General features: G+C 38.1%; 1 pseudogene; it reads right to left on the bottom strand.

Annotated features, from left to right (window-relative positions):
* Positions 1-907: 907 nt before the first annotated feature.
* Positions 908-986, bottom strand: LOC136143954 (U4 spliceosomal RNA; annotated as a pseudogene).
* Positions 987-8737: the final 7751 nt, after the last annotated feature.

Below are 8737 nucleotides of genomic sequence, written 5' to 3'. Positions count from 1 at the left end.
AACAAAGCTAGTGGAGGTGATGGATTTCCTGTTAAGCTATTTCAAATCCTCAAAGATGATGCTGTGAAAGGGCTGCACTCAATATGCCAGCAAATTTGGAAAACTCAGCAGTGGCCACAGGACTGGAAAAGGTCAGTTTTCATTCCAATCCCAAAGAAAGGCAATGCCAAAGAATGCTTAAACTACCGCACAATTGCACTCATCTCGCACACTAATAAAGTAATGCTCAAAATTCTCCAAGCCAGGCTTCAATGGTATAAGAACTGTGAAATTCCAGTTGTTCAAGCTGGTTTCAGAGAAGGCAGAGGGACCAGAGATCAAATTGCCAACATCTGCTGGATCATTGAAAAGGCAAGAGAGTTCCAGAAAAACATGTATTGACTGTGCCAAAGCCTTTGACTATGTGGATCACAGTAAACTCTGGAAAATTCTGAATGAGATGGGAATACCAGGCCACCTGACCTGCCTCTTGAGAAATCTGTATGCAGGTCAGGAAGCAACAGTTAGAACTGGACATGGAACAACAGAATGGTTCCAAATAGGGAAAGAGTACATCAAGGCTGTATATTGTCACCCTGCTTATTTAACTTATATGCAGAATACATCATGAGAAAGGCTGGGCTGGATAAAGCACAAGCTGGAATCAAGATTGCCAGGAGAAATATCAATAACCTCAGATATGCAGATGGCACCACCCTTATGGCAGAAAGTGAGGAAGAACTAAAAAGCCTCTTGATAAAAATCAAAGAGGAGAGTGGGAAAAGTTGGCTTAAAGCTCAACATTCAGAAAACTAAGATCATGGCATCAGGTCCCATCACTTCATGGCAAATAGAAGGGGAAATAGTAGAAACAGTGGCTGACTTTATTTTTGGGGGCTCCAAAATCACTGCAGATGGTGATTGCAGCCATGAAATTAGTTTTCAATTAGCAATAATCACGCCTCGGATAAACCTCATTGGCTACGATACTGCCACTGCGCAAAGCTTGATTGCAGCAATGAAATTAAAAGACGCTTACTCCTTGAAAGGAAAGTTATGACCAACCTAGACAGCATACTAGAAAGCAGAGACATTATTTTGAAATAAATTTCCATCTAGTCAAGACTGCAGTGTTTCCAGTGGTCATGTATGGATGTGAGGGTTCGACTATAAAGAAAGCTGAGTGCCAAGGAATTGATGCTTTTGAACTGTGGTGTTGGGGAAGACACTTGTGAGTCCCTTGGACTGCAAGGAGATCCAACCAATCCATCCTTAAAAAAAAATTAGTCCTGAATTTTCATTGGCAGGAATGATGTTGAAGCTGAAACTCCATAATTCTGGCCACCTGATGTGAAGAGCTGACTCATTTGAAAAGACCCTGATGCTGGGAAAGATTGAAGGCAGGAGGAGAAGGGGATGACAGAGGATGAGATGACTGGACGGCATCACCGACTCAATGGGCATGAGTGTGAATAAACTCTGGGAGTTGATGATGGACAGGGAGTCCTGCCATGCTGCAGTCCATGGGGTCACAAAGAGTCGAACTGACCTGAACTGAAAAATACTACAGATTCTATGAGACCTATGCATTAAACCATTCATTTAATCTGATGCTTTTCATTTTTTCTTTTTTTCATCCCTCTTAGGTTTCCATTGAATAATATTTCATCATTCTATTGTATCTGACCTTGATGTATGAACTACAGTATATATGTATTTTAAATAATCTAAGTCCAATGTCAGATACATTTAGGACCTGAAGAGTATTGTGAATACTTACAACACAGCATTCCTAATACTTATTTTCATCCTTTGTGAATTTACTATCATTCATGTCATTCAAACTATATGCTATAGTCCAAAAATTGTTGCTATTATTGCAATAAATTATAGTCTTTTAGAGAATTCTGATAAAGGAGATAAACATTTGTTTTACATTTTTTAAAATTTTTCATTACCTTTTTTTAATATATATCCAAGTTTTGATTGCATATAATTTTTTTTACCTGAATCTCTTCATTTCTGGTGGTAATGAATTCCATCGTGTTATATTTGAAAAGAAACTTCCTTTCTGTTAACCTTTAAAGAGTAATTTTGCTGAATATACATATGTAATTCAGCACATTTTTTTCTGTTTCAAAATGTAAAGATTTCAACCAAGATTTTCTTGCTTGCCTGGTTTTTGATGAGAGGCTCACTGTATTTCTTATCCTTGCTCCTCTACAGTTTTGTCTCTTCCATTTGCACATCTTCAATTTTAGGTTTTTGTCTTTGTTTTTGGTTTTCTATAGCTTCATTATATATCTAGGTGTGTTTGTGTGTGTGTGTGTGCACATGCATATGTGTGTGTATCTAGATTGTATTAATAGTATATATTTTAAATAATACACAGTAACATGTTTAAGCTTAACTTGATCAAATAAATAACTAATTGGTTATTTTGGTTAGAGATGGGAATGCCAGTCCATTTTATCTGCCTCCTAAAAATGTGTATGCAGGTCAAGAAGTAACAGAACCAGACATGGAGCAATGGACTGGTCCCAGATTGTGAAAGGAGTACATCAAGGCTTTATATTGCCACCCTGCTTATTTAACTTATATGCTGAATACATGATGTGAAATGCTGTGCTGGATGAAGCACAAGCTGGAATCAATTGCCAGGAGAAACATCAATAACCTCAGATATGCAGATGACACCACCCTTATGACAGAAAGCAAAGAGGAACTAAAGAGCTTCTTGATGAAACTGAAAGAGGAGAGTGAAAAAGCTGGCTTAAAACTTCAACATTCAGGCTATTCTACCCAAAGCAATCTATAGATTCAATGCAATCCCTATCAAGCTACCAACGGTATTTTTCACAGAACTAGAACAAATAATTTCACAATTTGTATGGAAATACAAAAAACCTCGAATAGCCAAAGTAATCTTGAGAAAGAAGAATGGAACTGGAGGACTCAACCTGCCTGACTTCAGACTCTACTACAAAGCCACAGTCATCAAGACAGTATGGTACTGGCACAAAGACAGAAATATAGATCAATGGAACAGAATAGAAAGCCCAGAGATAAATCCACGAACCTATGGTCACCTCATCTTTGACAAAGGAGGCAAGGATATACAATGGAAAAAAGACAATCTCTTTAACAAGTGGTGCTGGGAAAACTGGTCAACCACTTGTAAAAGAATGAAACTAGAACACTTTCTAACACCATACACAAAAATAAACTCAAAATGGATTAAAGATCTAAATGTAAGACCAGAAACTATAAAACTCCTAGAGGAGAACATAGGCAAAACACTCTCCGACATAAATCACAGCAAGATCTTCTATGACCCACCTCCCAGAATATTGGAAATAAAAGCAAAAATAAACAAATGGGACCTAATGAAAATTAAAAGCTTTTGCACAACAAAGGAAACTATAAGTAAGGTGAAAAGACAGCCCTCAGATTGGGAGAAAATAATAACAAATGAGGAAACAGACAAAGGATTAATCTCAAAAATATACAAGCAACTCCTGAAGCTCAATTCCAGAAAAATAAACGACCCAATCAAAAAATGGGCCAAAGAACTAAACAGACATTTCTCCAAAGAAGACATACAGATGGCTAACAAACACATGAAAAGATGCTCAACATCACTCATCATCAGAGAAATGCAAATCAAAACCACAATGAGGTACCATTACACGCCAGTCAGGATGGCTGCTATCCAAAAGTCTACAAGCAATAAATGCTGGAGAGGGTGTGGAGAAAAGGGAACCCTCTTACACTGTTGGTGGGAATGCAAACTAGTACAGCCACTATGGAAAACAGTGTGGAGATTTCTTAAAAAACTGGAAATAGAACTGCCATATGACCCAGCAATACCACTTCTAGGCATACACACTGAGGAATCCAGATCTGAAAGAGACACGTGCACCCCAATGTTCATCGCAGCACTGTTTATAATAGCCAGGACATGGAAGCAACCCAGATGCCCATCAACAGATGAATGGATAAGGAAGCTGTGGTACATATACACCATGGAATATTACTCAGCCGTTAAAAAGAATTCATTTGAATCAGTTCTAATGAGATGGATGAAACTGGAGCCCATTATACAGAGTGAAGTAAGCCAGAAAGATAAAGAACATTACAGTATACTAACACATATATACGGAATTTAGATAGATGGTGGTGATAACCCTATATGCAAAACAGAAAAAGAGACACAGAAGTACAGAACAGACTTTTGAACTCTGGGGGAGAACGTGAGGGTGGGATGTTTTGAAAGAACAGCATGTATACTATCTATGGTGAAACGGACCACCAGCCCAGGTGGGATACATGAGTCAGGTGCTCGGGCCTGGTGCACTGGGAGGACCCTGAGGAGTCGGGTGGGGAGGGAGGTGGGAGGGGGGATCGGGATGGGGAATACGTGTAACTCTATGAATGATTCATGCCAATGTATGACAAAACCCACTGAAATGTTGTAAAGTGATTGGCCTCCAACTAATAAAATAATATTAAAAAAAAAAAAAAAAAAAAAAACTTCAACATTCAGAAAAATAAGATCATGGCATCCAGTCCCATCACTTCATGGCAAATAGGTGGGGAAACAATGGAAACAGTGAGAGATTTTGTTTTCTTGGACTTCAAAATCACTGAAGATGGTGATTGCTGCCATGAAATTAAAAGACACTTCTTCCTTGGAACGAAAGCTATGACAAACAAAGACAGCATATTAAAAAGCAGTGACATACTTTGCTGACAAAGGTCCATATAGTCAAAGCTTTGGTTTTTCCAGGAGTTATATATAGATGTGTGTTGGACCATAAAGAAAACTGAGCGCTGAATAATTGATTGTTTTGAACTATGGTGTTAGAGAAGACTCTTGAGAGTCCCTTCGAAAGCAGAGAGATCAACCAGTCCATCCTAAAGGAAATCAGTCCTGAATATTCATTCAAAGAACTGACACTATAGCTGATACTCCAATACTTAGGCCACCTGATGTGAAGAACTGAGTCATTGGAAAATACCCTGATGCTGGTAAAGATTGAAGGCAGGAGAATTGGATGACAGAGGATGAGATGGTTGGATGATATCATCGATTGGATGGACACAAGTTTGACTAGGCTCCAGGAGTTAGTGATGGACAGGTAAGCCTGGTGTGTTTCAGTCCATGGGGTAGCAAAAGTTGGACATGACTGAGTGACTGAACTGAATTGAACTATTTTTGGTTGTGTTATCCACCACGATTTGTGTTTGAATGGGCGATTTTCAGGTGATACTCTGTCTACCATGTAGGATAATATTATTTTCATTGTTTTAAAAAATGTAAAACAGCAAGATAGTGTCTGGATGTAAAGGGAGGGATTCAGAAATTGGAAGTCAGAGGTATACAAATAGAGGAAAAAATGTTTTTCCTTCTATCTATGATATTATAAAATGAATAGATCATTATAGTCTACATCCATCTCATCTTTCACTGCTGGCTTTCATTATCTCATAATTAAACATATTTTCATCTTTTGTATCCTGTTTTCAAAAAATTAGCATTCTCTGTTAAGAATATGTAACTCATATTTATGATTGCTGACCTTTCTTGGTGGCAGTGGCCTAAAATTTAACTGGACTTTTGAATAATAACCCCTAGTAATACTCGTAAACCTCAGCTCCACTGGTTGAGGAATATGGGTTTGAGAATATAAGTATGAATGCAATGGTCTAAATTTTCTTATCTAGATTGCTACGTTTCTTTCATTTCCCCTGTGAACCACTAACTTTTTTGTTTTTTATTAATGTAATCATCACAGAGTGTGTTGTGCTTGGGATTGAGTTTATGTATTCTGGAAGGAAGGGAAAGCATAGTGAAAATATATAGCTATCATTAGTCATTCTGATCTATTACGAGCTTTCATAGTCCTACAGACACAGAGTCTTGTCAGTATCACAGTTTACCTTTCTAGCACACAGCTGTCTTTTATATCTCATATAGCCCAAAATGCAGTTGTAATTTGCAATCACTAATCTACTCAACATCCTGGGTTCATGATTCCACCCTCTTAAAAACAAGATTTTCCATATATTCATATCATAACAATTTCCCATATGACTAAAATTGTGTTTTTTCATTCTTTAAACTTCCCTTTGGAAGCATCATGTTTAGCATACAGTGCTAAATGCTGGGACAACATTTTTTTTTAAAAGCACATTCAGTTCACTTTATGTATTCAACAGGTTTATGTTTAAGAGGGAAAATATTTTGAAATACTTCCCTAGGTATCTTTTCCCCAATGGTCCACATACTTTTTTTTTCACATTTGCAACCTTACTGTGGCTAAAGCAAAGATTTATTACCCTGCAAAGGGAAATGTGGAGAGTGCCAAGAGTGGAGATTTGCAATCCCACACGCCCTTTAGAACCAACCACCTGGGAAGCTTTAAAAAATTTCTGGTGTCTGGGATCCAATCCAGACTAATTAAATCAGGATTTGGGGGGATGGGTCCTGGAATGATTATAAAAGTACTCAGAACATAATACTTTTCTGTTATACAGCCAGGCTTGAGAATGATAAGTCTAGTAAGAAATGGATGACTTGTCAACCTAATGAGAATTTCATTTCTTAAAATCCTGAATATCCTAACCCAAACTTGAAATTCAGGGGAAATTATCTGCTTACTTATAGTTGGAAGAGATGGAAGTCAGTTTTGCTATTGATGATATGCTTTTATAATTTAATATATCAAATATTTATTGAGCACCTACTATATAGATGCAAGGGAAATGTGGTTAAAAGACACTCCTGGAAACTGTGTTTGTTTGTTTACTTTGGGTCATAAGTGAGTCCAGGGTAGATATATGTGTCTGTTTCTCAGTGGGAAAGAGATGGTAGAGTGAAAGAAAATTCTGTTCAGTTCATTTCAGTCGCTCAGTCATGTCTGACTCTTTGCGACCCCAGGAATTGCAGCACGCCAGGTTTCTGTGCCCATCGTCAACTCCCGGAGCTTCCTCAAACTCATGTCCATCAAGTCAGTGATGTCATCCAACCATCTCACCCTCTGTCATCCCCTTCTCCTCCTGTCTTCAGTCTTTTCCAGCATCAGAGTCTTTTCCAATGAGTCAGTTTTTCACATCAGGTGGCCAAATTATTGGAGCTTCAGCTTTAGCATCAGTCCTTCCAGTGAATATTTAGGACTGATTTCTTTTAGGATTGACTGGTTTGATCTCCTTGAACTTGGCAGTCCTAGGGACTGTTAAGAGTTTTCTCCAACACCACAGTTTGAAACCATCAATTCTCTGTCACTCACCTTTCTTTATTGTCCAATTCTCACATCCTTACATGACTACTGGGAAAACCATAACTTTGACTAGACGGAACTTCGTCAGAAAAAAAAAAGTCTCTGATTTTGAATATGCTGTCGAGTTTTTTAATAGCTTTTCTTCCAAGGAGCAAGTGTCTTTTAATTTTATGCCTGCATTCACCATCTGTAGTGATTTTGGAGCACAGGAAAATAAAATCTGCCACTGTTTCCATTGTTTCTCCATATACCTGCCATGAAGTGATGGGACCAGATGCCATGATCTTAGTTTTATGAATGTTGAGTTTTAAGCTAACTTTTTCACTCTCCTCTTTCAGTTTCATCATGGGGCTCTTTGGTTCCTTTGCTTTCTGCCGTAAGTGTGGTGTCATCTGCATTTCTGAGGTTATTGATGTTTCTCCTGGCAGTATTGATTCTAGTTTGTGCTTCATCCAAGCTGTACTTGTGCTTCTTCTAAGAAGTGTGCTTCATAGGATTAAATAAAGGGGATGTTTATTGTGATGTGGACAAATTCCAGGGAAATCAACAAGGAAAGGTGCAGGATCCTGGAGATACCTGGTGACTGTGGTAGCCGTCAGCATTCCTAAGCCTGAAGGGGCCATATTGGGAAAGCTTCCTAACAGAAGTAGTGAAGCTCTGGAGAGTGATGCAGTCCCACATGGACCCTGGATAATTGTTTGTTAATGCTCGTTGAATTCCTTTCTCATGTAGCCTAAATAAATCCAATGAAGATAAGCAACTTCTTGTGGCCTAACAGTGCTAAGTAAGAATTTGGCTTTGGCATTAATTCATCACACAGCATTCTAATGGTATTTTGGGAATTTCTGTTCTCAGTTTCCCAGGTGTAGAGATGTAATTTCGGCATTGTTGAGGGAAAGATGCAAAAAAGTGCAAAACTAGAATGCATACCATATCTGTACCCTTATGATGATTGTAGACTGCAGCTCTGGAGTACTAGGATGAAAATGTGTCCACAAGGTAGATTTTGATTAACTTTCAAAAGATCTCCATGTCCCTCTGGGGGAAGGGTCTGAATGTGGTTTGACATAGTTTTGTGCACATGTCTCACTTAGATATCATTCTGTCTACTGCCTGTGTCCATTAGGCCATCCAGTTCAGAGGTATCCTGCATGATTCCCTGGGGTTTCAGTTATTTGATGTTATGATCTGTTAGCTCTTAGAAGATAAAAATTCAAATAAGAAATAAATTAATGAGAAATATCAGCTATTATGAAAATCTCAAGGAAAACCCATGGTTTTAATACTATGATGATGATACCATATGTGTCATAGAAGATGTCTCATAACAAGATATTTTGTAAATTTATATTTTAAAGTATATATGAGATTTCTTATGGGCTTCCCTGGTGGCTCAGTGGTAATGAATCCACCTGCCAATTCAGAAGACATATATTCAATCCCTGGGTCAGGAAGATCCCCTGGAAAAGGCAATG

Source organism: Muntiacus reevesi, chromosome 10 (assembly GCF_963930625.1).
Source record: "Muntiacus reevesi chromosome 10, mMunRee1.1, whole genome shotgun sequence".
NCBI classification, from domain to species: domain Eukaryota; kingdom Metazoa; phylum Chordata; class Mammalia; order Artiodactyla; family Cervidae; genus Muntiacus; species Muntiacus reevesi.
This window is presented reverse-complemented; position numbering and strand designations above follow the sequence as displayed.